This window comes from Astyanax mexicanus, chromosome 1, assembly GCF_023375975.1.
Source record: "Astyanax mexicanus isolate ESR-SI-001 chromosome 1, AstMex3_surface, whole genome shotgun sequence".
Lineage (NCBI taxonomy): Eukaryota > Metazoa > Chordata > Actinopteri > Characiformes > Acestrorhamphidae > Astyanax > Astyanax mexicanus.
In genome coordinates this window covers 131,772,753-131,787,725 of record NC_064408.1, presented here as the reverse complement: position 1 = coordinate 131,787,725, position 14,973 = coordinate 131,772,753, and the positions used below count along the sequence as shown (strand labels likewise).

Genomic DNA, 14,973 nt, shown 5'->3' with positions numbered 1-14,973 from the left:
CTATATGAAGAGTTTGATTCCAAAACACGATAAACGCCATTTAAAAAAAAAAATGAGTTAGAGTCAGAATCTGAATGTTATGTGACCACTCTTGAAAAGCCAATATTCAATTTTCATCAAAACGCCACATCCGCCGTGTAATACTGCCCTGTTTTCTCTCTTTCTTTCCATAACGCAACAAACGCCAGTCTTGTTTTCCCGCAGAACGCCACATCTCCCCTCATCCAATCACAGGGCAGCATTCCACGAGCTATCTAATGTAAACATCATAGCACGCGCCCTGTTGAGCCGGCCAGTATTTCGTGTAGCCTACTTTCACTTTCGTTTTTCACTCTCAAAGTCCGTGAAAATGAGCAGTTTTGATGGTATAGAGGAGCCTGTTCGTGCAGCAGTTATTGAAAAAAAAGAGAAAGCCATCAAAAGAGTCTCATGTACGTGAAAAGGTAAAGAAAATGAGGCATTCAGGAGGGGGAAAATGCTGGCTGCATCTGCAGTTCACACACACACACACACACACACACACAGTACACACTATACTACAACACACTACACTACACTACACTACAGCACATGAATTTAACGTGATTTTGGGGATTTTATTGTCTTAATGTCTTGTTCGTTAATGAAATTTTGCACTTCATCGAAAAGAAATGTTTTAAAATTTGTGTTTTTAGATTCAGATGTACAATTTACTGTTATTTATTATTGTATTTTGCACATTTTCAGTAAAAAAAAATCTATTGATGCCAAAGGATATATAAGACATTTTGAAAAAAAAACTTGGCATGGATTTATTGCATTTTGCGAAAAAACGAATTATTTTTAAAAATAAATATTTAAATATTAAAATCTTGATTTGATTTTGTTGTGTTATTTTAACCTTAGTATGGTATTTGATAGTTTGAAACAGAAAACGGTGGTTTTCAGCCTACCACTTTCTCGCTAAAGAAAACCCCTTTTTTACTCAAATTAAAAAAATGGATTTATAGAGTTTTGGAACCAAACTCTTCATATATACTGGGACAATTACTGAGTCTAGTTGCGAGATATTGACACACTAGTTTCTTATCGAGCGATTTACTTCTGTGATTTGTTATTTCTGTTTTTTGATCCTTGCCTGTCTTAGACCACGATTTTGCCTTGTGATTTACTCCTGGTTTTGAACTTTGCCTGTATTTTTGGATTACGATTTTATCTTACGTTTTTGGATTAATAAAGCCTGCCTGCATTTGCATCCAAATCACCTTGGTTGGTTCTTACAGCTCCAGTTCCACAATCTGATCCATTTTACACTCACCAGATTATACTGAGGAAATGGAGGAATGCTAAAGGTTTTTCTTTATTAGGATTAAATAAATTTAAAGTCCTAAATATCATATACATCACTAAAAATACAATCATTTTTGTATACTACTGGTGAGGCTTCTGATCAAATACTGCATCTGACAGGTGCACTTTTAGACTTTTTGATTTCGCAGGACATTTTGATAGTCTGATGTACCTATATTAGCCCAAAAATTAAAATGCATATTATTAGAAGCATTACAGATTCTAAAAAGTATACATATGTAATACTCTACATAAACATGAATAATTTGAGCATTTATTTAAATTATCATGAATGAGGATGTCAGCAGTGTAAATTAGTAGTTTAACATAGTAATATGAAAATATCCCTCTGTGATAGCTGTGGGGGGTTCAGGGTGCTGCTACTGGACTGAGGGGCATACCAGATGTTTTTTTTCTCCTCCAGAATAAAGTTGAGTTAGAGCTGGTTTATTGTCTGTTTAGAGATTGGATATGGTGTTGACTATTAAAAATGCTCAGATGTGTAAAACTCAGACTTAGCCATGTGCAGCTGCTTAACTGACCCTGACTCAGAAACCTGTAGTAGTAATCAGTGCTATGGCAGGCATGCTGGCTCTGTAAAGCCATAAACCAGGGGTAGGCAATTAAGTTTTCCAATTAAGTGGAAGGCTGAAGAGGCTGTTGACCACGCCATCAGCAGGTTGATGCACAGAGAGATTGTTGGCAGGACACAGTCAGGGAGAGCTAGCTTGGATTGGGGATCAGCCCCCCCCTAAGTTTTGGTCAAAAGCTACAGGAATGAAGAGAAAAGACCTGGTAATTGAAGAAATTGTCAGGAGTGAGGAAGAGCTGTACAAGGTCACTCGGGCCACCTACGACACCCTTTCCAGCCCCAGCAATCTGAGTCGGTGGTACGGCTCCGAGGAAAACTGTCATCTATGCCCCAAACCCAAGTCTTCAGCACATCCTGTCCAGTTGCAAGACAGCTCTGGCTCAGGGTTGGTACAGGTGGCCACATGATCAGGTCCTGCTGAAGCTGGCAGAAGTCCTTGAGGTACGACGGCTGGAAGCAGCCAAAGACCACCTTTCAACAGCACGAAAGCTGATCCATTTTTTTGGTAAAGGGAGAGGGGCTCAGAACATCACCCAGAGGGAGAGAAGATCACTGTTAACACCTGGATGTGACTGAAGCTTAAGAGTGGACCCTCCAGAGATAACCACGACCTCTCTGAGACCAGACATCATCCTGTGGTCCCCTTCAGTCAAAACAGTGATCCTGGCAGAGCTCACAGTCCCTTGGGAGGGAGGAATGGAGGCAGCATTCGAAAGGAAGAAGGAGAAATACACCAAGCTGGCAGCTGAGTGTCGAGAGGCAGGTTGGTCGATCGTTATCTGCCCTGTGGAGGTTGGCTGCAGGGGGTTTATCGGAACATCCATCCAGCGCCTCTTGAGTAACGTAGGAGTGAAAGGGCCAAAGCTGAAGAAGGCATCCAAGGACTTGGTAGAGGAGGCGGAAAGAGCCAGCTTCTGGCTGTGGCTGAGAAGGAAGGACACGTCGTAGGGGAAACAGGGGTCCTAGGGGTAGCTGCAGGGGCGGCAGGGATACCGTGGTTGCTCCACCTCCGTGAGATGTTCCGGGATTAATGGAGCGAAACATCAATGAAGGGTGGCTCCCGGCCAATGACCCTGAAACTACCCCCCTTTGGCACCGTCGGAGGTGTGTCAGGTGGAAAAGCCCTGCAGGTAGCCCTTACCTGTGCTTATATCTAGTTTTGCTGAAACTCCAGTGACCACTGCAAACATGTCAGTTGGCATCCAGGAAAGACTAGAGGCGGTCAGGGAAGACTGACTGGAAGCAGGAAAGACTGCACTGGGTGTGGACGGGCTAGTTACCCTCTCCACAAGCCCACTTCAAGATGAACACCCTAATCGACTACGAGCACAAATAAAGAAAAACTGCTCAAAGGTCCACCGAGAGGCGGGATGGAAGATAGAACAAACAGGACGGACAACATGGTATCAATCTTGCACTGCGCCAGCAGATCAGACAAGCAGGAGACAGAGCTCGGTTGAGCACCAAAGTGCTGCTGTTTCCAATCTTGCAGATGACCAGGGAGAAGAAGAGCGCCTTTCCCAGCAGCAGGAGCACAGACAACACCTAGTGCCCACCCCACAGAATGAGCATCAGGAAGAGACCCCTAGCAGAGAACCCCCGACACAAGTAAGAAGTGAGAGACCGATCTGACAACCCAAGGTCAAGTGGCCCAAAGCCAATGACAAAGTGGCATGGAGAAGTCTTGATCAAGATCTGCACATCATCCTTAAAAAATCTCTACAAGGCAGTGCAAGCACCAAGCTGAACCTCTTCGGTAACATCATTTACGAAGAAGGCAAGGAGAGATTTGGAGAAATGGTGCGAAGAAAGAACACCCACAGGGAGCTAGGGAGGTGAGAGAAGGAGATACTCAAGCTGGTAAAGGAGAGGTGTCATGGTTGCGGCCACATCTGGCAGAGATTCCCCACAACAATCCATGTAATCATTCCAGCACACAATGCATCTGCATCAACCCATATTAATAGCAGACAATGTAGATTATTTACATTTTTCAATACAGTCCTGGTGTTTTTATAGATAAAAATCTTGGTAAAGCGATTAATATTTCTTCACATTTATAATTTTAAAATGAAACAACTGACCTGAGAATCTGCAGCTTACATTGTGAACTTCTCAGTCCAGCAGAAAGCAGCTCCACTCCTGAATCCTGCAGGTCATTGTTACTCATGTTGTCAGACAGGATCTGTTTAAGGGATTTCTTGACTCTACAGGCCTGGTGGTGGTTAGTATTGAAAATGAGCCCAGGTTTCTAAAAAATGTAACTAATTACAGGTAATTCATGGGGGGGGGGGGTAAATACTTTTTCACAAAGGGTTGGACTGGTCTGGAGATTTTTTGTTAATAAATGAACTAGTTTAAAAAGGGTTTGTCATAGTGGGGCAGAAATCAAGGCTTTATTAACAAAATGAGTAATACAGAGAGTAGTCAGAACAGGCAGGGTCACTACCAGAGAACAGGGGGCTGTTCCACGAAGTAAGCTAACTCAGTAAGCCAGGCTTTTTAAGACGAGCCTGGCTCATTTTGATCAAATTTTGGTTACACGAAAGAGGCTCGAACTAAGCCTTGTTCAGTTACTACAGCAACATATACGTTTGTACAAACCTGCTCTGTACCAGGCTAGAGTTGACGCTTAGTATAGCTGCAGCACTTCTATTGGATGAGCTGTGTGATGTCATAGCCTTGCGGGTGGGAAACAAATCAAGGAACAAGGTTCCGCCACAGGTTTATCGGTTTGTATACATTTAATTGAGTATTGTACTATATTTTAAATGTGTCTGCACATTGCAATTTATTGGTTCAATCTTCAGGTCAGCGTAAAATGAAATACAGCATTTAATTGCAGTTATTTTCCACAAAGATAAATTTGCATCAACTCTATATCACGAAAACACTTTTATTCGTATTAATGATGCCTGGTAATTTAGAGTAAGTTACTTTTAAGTATATTTGTTATCCCATAATTCTTGTTCAGATTCATTCAAGTGTTTTTACAAATGATATCAATTCATATATGTGATCATATTTGCTAAATATAAATAATATGTTTGGTTAACTTAATGATGCAAAAAAGGGAATGGATACAGACAACTATCTTACCAATATTTTCTTACAGGTGATATAAATTAGCAAAAAAGAGTAGGGCCACCACCAGTATCAGCAATAGCTGTTTTCTTTCTGGTTGCTAAAATATTTCATGCAGTAAATTTATAATATAATAATATACACTAAAATATGTAGTTTAACTAACCAAAAGGAATTGCACATTTAACCTTGTGTGGCTAACTCAAGCAAGGCTTACTCAATTTTTTTTTAAGCTCGCTTCGTGGAACAGCCCCCAGGAGCCAACAGGAGAAAACATACCAGGGTCACAATAAACAGTCCAGGCTTTGGTACACAGACAAAGGGCAGGCAAAAATCTGAGCGGGGTACCCGTAAAAACGGTAATACTCAAGGATACAAACAAAGGCAAAGAGAAACACGTTGTAATGCTGGACGAACCAAAACAATGCTCAGCACTGAAGCTGAGTTCAAGGCAGTCTTTTATACCTGGCTCCACAGGTGCTAGTACTCAGTGACTGCCTGAAGGGGTCACGTGAGAGTCACAGGCTGGTGCGTTCTAGGTAATGTAGTCTAGTGACTGGAAGTCACAGGTATAACTGAGTGTGGGTGAGAATAGCACAGTTTCAGTGGTGGGCGCGAAAGTGTTTTATATATTTACTGAGATTATATGTCTAATGTTAAAGTTTGTTTGATAATGTGAAAAATTTAAGTATGACATAAAAGCAAAAACAAAAGAAATCTGTATGAGATGTCCATTTCAACCATCGCAATCACCGTGTTTAGCTTTAAAACATATAAATGCAGAAACACACAGTCTACAGACAAAACAAGCATGGAAATCCACAATAATCAATTTTAGTTAGAAGTAAATATGTTTACCATTTAATGCAGGTTTATATAAATAAATTGTAAATTTGTTTTGAATGTTTTTTTGTGTTTGCATTTCAGTTCTTTTCAGCTGGAATAGTTTACAAATAACGTAGCATTAATATTTATCAACATCTTTTTAGGACCAGTGGTAACCTATTATTTTCCCTAACACAAACTATAAACAAACAATTACTTATTACACAAGATTTTTTATATTTAGAATGTAAAATTTACAATATTCTGGGGTTAATGATCAATTATTAATTATGTTGTGCTATGAGACTTTGTGGTTAAAACTGTTACTTTCTTATAGTAAATAATGTTTAAGAAAAAATGGTATATTAAATAAAATCAATGGTCATATTAATGCTTGTTGATCAGATAGGACCATATCTTTATTTATTTACTGATCTTGAACAGTGGTCAATTTGGAAGAAAAACTTTTTTTATTAGGATATCAGGTCAACATTTTAATAATCCTTTTAGTGTATTGCCAAACAAAGCTTATCACTTCTACTACTACTACTATAGTAGTATAGTACCAGCACCAGACACACACGTGACTCACAAAAGCCCCTCAACAACAACACCGGACGGGTGCTAAGAGACTGTGCCGACCAGCTCTCGGACGTCCTGGCAGACATCTCAACGCCTACCTCATCCAGGCAGCTGTCCCTACTTGCTTGAAGACTACTAACATCATCCCGGTCCCCAAGAGCTCCGCAGTGAATGGTCTGAATGACTTCCGGCCAGTAGCCCTCACTCCGATAGTCACAAAGTGTTTTGAAAGACTGTTTCAGACCCACATCAAAGCCACCGTCACTGTGGATCCACACCAGTACGCATACAGGAAGAACCGATCCACAGAGGATACCATTTCCTCCGTGGTCCACACTGCCCTCACCCACCTGGAGCAGAAGGAATTCTACGTCTGTATGCTCTTTGTGGACTTCACATCTGCTTTCAACACCATGATTCCTCAGACACTGATAACCAAACTCTCCTCACTTGGACTGAGCTCTTCCCTGTGCAACTGGGTCCTAGACTTCCTGACCAACAGGCCGCAGTCTGTGAGGATTCACAACATCTCCTCCCTCTCCATAATCCTCAGCACTGGCTCCCCTCAGGGCTGTGTGCCCCCTCCTGTTCACACTGCTCTAATATGACTGCTCACCTATCAATCCAGGCTGCCATATTGTGAAGTTTGCGGACGACACGACAGTGGTTGCATGTCCAGCTACAGGCAGGAGGTGGAACACCTGGAGGATTGGCGCAGAGAGAACAACCTCTGCATCAATGTAAATAAGATGAAGGAGATGATTGTGGACCTCAGAAGGAGCCAGCATGCCCAGGAAGGTACATCAGCGGCTCTACTTCCTCAGGAGGCGGCGACAAGCTGGTCTCAGGAGCGCAGGCCTCACCTCCATCTACAGATGTGGCGTTGTGTGCTTCAGCATCACACGTGTGGCATGGAAGCTGCACTGCTGCAGACAGGAATGCTCAGCAGAGGGTGGTAAAGGCTGCACAGAGGATTGTTGGAGTCAGCCTTCCCCAGCACCAGGGACATCTACACCTCCAGATGTAGAAAAAGAGCCACCTGCATCAGGAAGGATCCCACCCACCCAGCACATGCACTTCCTGTCCCGCTCCCCTTAGGCAGGAGGCTGCGGAGCATCAAGTGCAAAACAACTGCTCTTTATTCACATTATCATGCTGCTACAGCAAACTTGCCCTCTGGACTTCATGTTGTTCTACCTGCCTACTCTCCATATTTTTGTGTATTTATCTTGATATCTATTTTGTTCTATTCTATTTTATTGTGTTCTTCTTGTATTATTTTTTATTTTATCTATATTTATCTATTTTAACAATTGCTACAGAGTAGATGTAAATTGAATTTAATTGGGAGCATTTACATTTTCATCAATTATTTTGGTAACACTTTACTTGGATGGTCCATTTGATGGCTTTGTTGAGGCTTAACTGACATTCAACTAACATTCAACTGAATGTCTATTAACTGCAACTTAAACCTATGTTGAATGTAAATAATTAAAAATAGAACATAACCCTACACCTAACCCTAACCTTAACCCTTAATCAACCCTAAAATCTAACCCTACACCTATCCCTAACCTTAACCCTAACCTAACCTTTTAATCTAACTCTAAACCCAATGCTAAAATGTTAAGATTAGAGTTTGGGTAAGAGTTGGATGTTGACATTCAATAGAGAATCATTTACCTTCACCTTTCAGTTTAGTTGCATTTATTAGACATGCCATTGAATGTTAGTTGAATGTCAGTTGAGCATCATCAAATGGACCATCCAAGTAAAGTGTTACCATTATGTTTCTAAAAGATTCTCATTATTGTGTACATAAGTGAAAAAAGACTTAGTATCCAACAAAAAGATCACTTTTAAATGGTTGGTGTAAACTGACCTCCTAAAAGCTTAATTAGGTCTGTTTGCTGTGAATACACATATCTTCACATTTATTATTTTAAAAAGAACCAACTGACCTGAGAGTCTGCAGTTTACAGTGTGAACTCTTCAGTCCAGCAGAGAGCAGCTCCACTCCTGAATCCTGCAGGTTATTGTTACTGAGGTCCAGTTCTATCAGGGAGGAGTTTTCCAGTTTTAGCACTGATTTCAGACTTTCACATGACCTTACTCCAAGATTACATGAAGCTAGTCTGCAAGACAAGGAGCAACTGATTTTATAACAAGCTCAGTGGGAAAGGTCTGCTTGAAACAGAATTACATTGTGAAATACAGTGTTTTTCTGAAGACTAGTCTTTATTTATTTAATTATCTTCTTAAATCAACGATAATCTGCTTTTGTAAGCAATTATTAATAAGTTTATCATATTTAATACAGTAACTCTAAGTTAATTCAATATTTCTTTAATAGAAATATAAGAGAAATAAGATTTACAACTATAAAGTCATATTAATTATTCTGGAACATATAGGATACAGTACTCAGGATAGAGTACTAAAATGTTGTTGGATTTTATATTGTTTTTTGCTTACACTTCCACTTACAGTCCTGACTTTGACTTTATTTACTGATCAGTAACTTTGATAGTAAAAAATAACTTATTTGTAACTGTACTCATTAGCATATGAGCTCAACACATTAGTCATCTTCTTGGCAAATTTCCAATTAGTCAATTTAATTATCAGTGCAAATGTTTATACTATTGCAACTATTACTACCACTACCTTTGAATATTATTTATTGTATTTGTAGGATAGTGTACCTAGTCTAATAAGATTTGAAAACTTAAAACAATCATGTATCCCTTGAAAATGTATCCCTTGTCAGCGAGATCCCTCTGGGGATACTCTGTATATCCTTTAATAGAGGTATGTCAGATTCAATATAATTTTTATTACACTTTGTATATCTGCTGTTGTGAATTCTTATGCTCTAAAATTGTTTAGATAATTTTATTTTAAAAATGTTTAAATATAATGATATGTAGAGAGATCATACTTAATAATATAATAATATCTATTAACAAAAAATAGTACTTACAGAGCTCGCTGCGTGTTTTTCACCACAGGCAGTAATCTCCTCAGTCCTTCTTCTGACGCACTGTATTTCTTCAGTTCAAACTTCTTCTGAGTTTCCTCTGACATCATCAGCACAAAGATCAGAGCTGACCACTGTGGGGATGAGAGTTCCTGTTTTGAGAGAGTTCCTGAGTTCAGGAAGTTCTGGATTTCAGCTGTGAGTGAGTTGTCCTTCAGTTCACTCAGGCAGTGGAGGAGATTCAGGCTTCTTTCAGAGTGCATTTCCTCTTTTAGTTTCTCCTTAATGTAGACAGCTGTGTTGCTAACGCTCTCTGCTTTAATCTTCAGGTTTGGCAGAAGTTCGGTCAGAACCTTCTGACTGTCCTCCACAGAGAGGCCGAGGAGGAAGCGGAGGAAAAGGTCCAGGTGTCCATTTTCACTCTGCAAAGCTCTGTCCACTGCACTCTTATGGAGATCTGTTATCTTCTTATTAATCCACAAAAGTTTGTTGAGAACTTTCTTTTTGAAAACATTCTTCTTCTTATTGCAGTGGGAGTGATGCACATATACAGCCGCAAGGCTTTCCTGAACACTCAGATGCACAAAGCTGAAAATGTTCCTCTCAGAAATTCCCTTCTGCTGGCTGAAAATCTGTGTACACATTCCTGAGAACACTGTACCATCAGTAACATCAATCCCACATTCCTTAAGATTATCCTCATAGAAGTTCAGCTCTCCACTCTCAAGATTACTCAAGGCCAGTTCACCGAGCTTCAGAATGATGCGCTCAGGGTCAGTCTTCTGACTGTATTTCTCCTTCATCAGGTTTTTCTGCTGCAGTAGGAAGCTCATGTACATTTCTGTCAGGGTTGTGGGGATGTTCTTCTCACTCTCTTTATCCATCAGTGGCTGAAGCACAGTGGCAGAGATCCAGCAGAAGACTGGGATTTGACACATGATGTGGAGACTCTTTAACTTCTTTATGTGTGAAATTATTTTCTCTGCTACATCCTCTGTTTTGCAGTATTTGGTGAAGTACTCCTTCTTCTGTTCATCATTAAATCCTTGTACTTCTGTCACCAGATTGATGTATTTCTGGGGAATCAGATGCGCTGCTGCTGGTCGACAAGTTACCCAGACTAGAGAAAAGGAAAGCAAATTTCTGTTGATGAGATTTGTGATCAGTGAGCCCACTGTACTCTTCTCATTCACATCTTTTACTTCCTCTCCATCTTTAAACTCCAGTGGGTAACGATACTCATCCAGCCCATCAAAAATAAACAGCACTTTACCATCTTCTTCTGGAAGAGACTTCAGTGCAGGCTTTGAGGAGAAAAAGCAGTTATTCAGTAGTCCAATCAAACTGAACTCCTTCTCTTTCTTCAGATTTAGTTCACGGAAGGGCAGAGGGAAAATGTACTGAATGTCCTGGTTCTCCTTTCCTTCTGCCCAGTCCAGTATGAATTTGTTGACGGACACAGTTTTTCCGACTCCTGCAATTCCCATTGTCATCACTTTTCTGTTCCGTCGACCTGTACCCGGCTGGACTTTAAAAATATCACAGCATTTTATACACTCTTCCTCACTGCCAGCTTTATTGGGAGACATCTCTATTTGCATCACTTCATGCTCATTAATGACTCCTCCACTTTTATTCTGCACTATAACGAGATCAGTGTAGATATCTTCCAGGAACTCCTGATGACCTGTCTGTGAGCTCTCAATTACACGCTCATAGTTCAATTTCAGAGTGTCCTTCAATTTGATGCAGTGTTGTTCACCTTTTGACAGAGAAGAGAAAGTGCTTTTAATCAGTTTTTATTTTACATTAGTAAACAAACAATTTGAAGAAAAAAAATTGAAATGTAAAAAACACTGATGTCAGTATCAATTGTTTCTCAATAACATCTCAACTAAAAGACAATGTTCTGAAATACTTTATAATACTGTAAGTCTTCAAAATTATGAGCACCCTTGAGCACCTGCATTTACACATTTTGTAATGTAAAGCTCATTTAAAGCTATTCAAACATAAAAACAATTCTTATGAACACTGTTTAATTCTTAATCTGTTTATCATGACAGGATAAAAAACTTTAAACCTGTAATGTAGCCTGAGCAATAAATATAATACCTTAATGCAGAATGTTTTACAATTGCAGACGAATATAAGTATAAATCAAAAGAATCATTTGGTATATGCAGTCTCTTTGTGCCACATTGTTCAACATTTCCTCATAAATTACCACCAGGGGCATGCTATCTTGTCAAAGCATGCTCACATAGTGTCGAGTTATAGGTAAAGATTTTGTATTTATTATTTGAATGATAATTTACATTTTGTAGTACACAACAAATACAAACACACACATAATAACAATAAACTTAGATCGTATAATGCAGCAGAGGAAAACAGAATTACCATGAGAAATATTTCGGCTGAATATTTTCAATTGCCGTACATTCAGTGCCTTCAGATGTGAAAGAGTATCAGACTTCAGTCTTTGAAATAGACTTTAAGAGTATTTTCAACATGTTATACTGTATGTTTGGCACAATTTTTTTTTTTTTAACAACAGTGTTCTGAGCCAGAGGAGAAAATACGTGTTTTTTTCCTCCATCTTCTCCCTCGGTTTCATTTTCTATCTACCTAGCTTGTTATCTGTGGAAACTGCAAGCAATTGGGGATGTTGTTGATATGAGATTGCTATACTGTTTAATCAAAAATGAAAAATATACAACAAAATTCTAATATTAATATTATACCAGAACACAGAGTAACAGAACTACCAGCAGTAAAAAAAGTTCAGTAAAGTGAGCTAGGGTTTGGCATATTAGCCTAAAAACTAGGGCTGGCCCGAATAGCGTTTTTTGAGCTCCGGATATTCGGCACTGATTCGAAGCGAATATTCGAATATTCGTTTTTAAAAAAAGAGGTAAAAAAAATAAAATAAAAAAAAGCAAATCACGGCCCCTTTAATCCACTGAAAAATGTTCAATTTGCTCTGACCGACGAGACATATTCACCCCGGATTTTTGGTGTTTTTATCCCGGATTTTTGTGTTTTCACCCCATATTTTTTCTGTGTTTTTAGCCCAGATTTCTTTGTGTTTTCATCCCGGAATTTCTGCTGCCCCACACCGCGGCTGCTGCTGCACGGTTTCTCCGCTGCGCAAGCCAGCCCAGTAAATTGCTGTTTGTGTTTTCACACTTAGGCTATTTGCTTAAAAAAACAAACAAAAAAAACGTTTGTTCAGGAAGTATTTTATATTCTTAAACATTGTTAATTATATTAGAGGACAGTCATTGTAAACTGTACTTGGTCTATTTCGGTTAAAGGATTGTGCAGGGCATATTACTGATTTTGTATTTTTGCACTTGGGCTATAAGCTCAATATTAAATATTTCGTTTGTTTAGAAATTATTTTATATTTTTAAACCATGTTAAATTATATTAGAGTAGAGGAAAGTCATTGTTAATGACGTTATTGTACTTGGTCTATTTCGGTTTAAGGATTGTGCAGGGCATAGCCGTATTACTGATTTTGTATTTTTGCACTTGGGCTATAAGCTCAATATTAAATATTTCGTTTGCTTAGAAATTATTTTATATTTTTAAACCATTTTAAATTATATTAGATAAGAGGAAATTCGTTCAGACATCATTTTTGTAGGCCAGGCTTTTGTAACCGATTTAGCCCCTACTGTTGCTACATTACCCCTTACGTTTTATTATATAAATCAGTTTCGAAGAGCCTGCATTTTTTTTATCATGTATAATAGAGGTCTGCGCGAGACTGATTTTTAAACCCACTCTTCCACGCTCCCGCGTTTGTCTCGTTACCGCGCCGCAAAAAATTGCTTCTTTTAATCCCGCGCCCGCCCGCCACATACACATTTCTGCCGCTCCCGCCCCACGTTCCTAATATAAATTAAATAAACTACATTTAATGCTTCAAATTTACTTATATATTTATTAAAACAGCAGCACTGAATAGTGCGGTCCCGTTCCTTACCCCAGTCCAAACACCATCGGTGTGTGCGTGTGTGTGTCGGTCCATCCTGCGCGTTGAGAGTTTTCTTTAGGTTTTTTTTTTTTTACAATTATTACAGTTTTCTTAACTATTTATTAATTTATTAAGTTCTGTCCCGCGCGCAAGATATTCTGACGGGACCCGCGAGAACAGAAGTGGTTAGAGTGAGGTGGAACTCTGGAAAGGAGAAAAAAACCGAATATCCGAATACCAAAATTAAAAACCGAATACCTACTCAACGAACGAATATCCGAATACCCGAATATTCGGGTCCAGCCCTACTAAAAACACAATACCAGCCAAGCAGTAGTGGTCACCAGCACACTATCTACACCTTTTACCAGGCAGCTACATAGCTCAAATTTTTATCAGCAGACAATCTGCAAACAATCTCAAATGAAACATCTTATAACTAAGAAGTCTCACCTCCATCTGCTCGTCCCATTGCCTGATCAGATTAAAGAGTAAAGAGTAAAGATTTGGGCTAAACACACACTCATATGCAAATCATCTGAATTCAATTTCCAAGCCTCATAAATTATGGTTTGTACTAATATTTGAAAACATGGGCCCCTCTCAACAATTTTCTAAATGAATTAAACAATGAAAGAAAGTAACTTATGCCCAAATGGCAGTGGAAGTTCTATAAAGCTGCCTTCACATTTCACAATTTTAGGCCCAATTCGTTTTAGGAAATTGGGTAAATTGTTTTGTGGACAGATAAAGACAAACTAAAACTTTTATTCCACAACCAGCAAAAAAATCGAAATAAAAATTAAAATACAACCTGGAATGATACAGGCTGAGATTTTTGCAAAACGCCCAAACATTGATTTTATAATGTAAATGCATATTTTTGTATTTTTATGTTATGAAAAAGAGATTAAGGTTTAATACAATCAAAATTATATTATTAAAATGTGGCTAATCTTTTGCATGTAACGGTAATTCACAAACTGCATTACACCCCAAATGCAAAGTGAAAGTGTATATCACTATAGAGACTCAGTATATTGGGAAGACCACAGAGTTAATTGCTAATGTTTCATGGTCATTGGTAATGTTCATGTATTAACACAGAATAACAGCGATTATTTAATGAGTTTACCTGCAGTCAGTGTAGTAGAAGAGGCTGCTGAACTCTCACTCATTACCTGTCCTCCACCTGCTGCACCTGAGAGAGAGCACAGCAGTACAGAATAAGAAACAACATCAGATAATTCAATCACAAAAACACTGAACTGAGCACTAGTCTTTATTATTACTCAACTAAATACAATGGTAAAACAGTTTAATTACACACACTTTGTGATTTAATTTGTTGTCAGTGCATATACTGAGAAGCAACATGACCTACTGTACTCTCTCAGACTCTGGCTGCTGATGGAGAAGCAGCATGATCTACTGTACTCTCTCTCTCTCTGACTTCAGCTGCTGATGGAGAAGCAGCATGATCTACTGTACTCTCTCTCTCTCAGACTCCAGCTGCTGATGGAGAAACAGCATGATCTACTGTACTCTCTCTGACTTCAGCTGCTGATGGAGAAGCAGCATGATCTACTG

The 14,973-nt window shown here is 39.1% G+C and overlaps 1 protein-coding gene across 1 annotated transcript in view; it reads right to left on the bottom strand.

Annotated features, from left to right (window-relative positions):
• LOC111197509 (NACHT, LRR and PYD domains-containing protein 12-like) overlaps positions 1-14,973 on the bottom strand; it is a 592,302-nt gene that overhangs the window by 261,897 nt on the left and 315,432 nt on the right. The gene's annotated exons all lie outside the window — the stretch shown is intronic.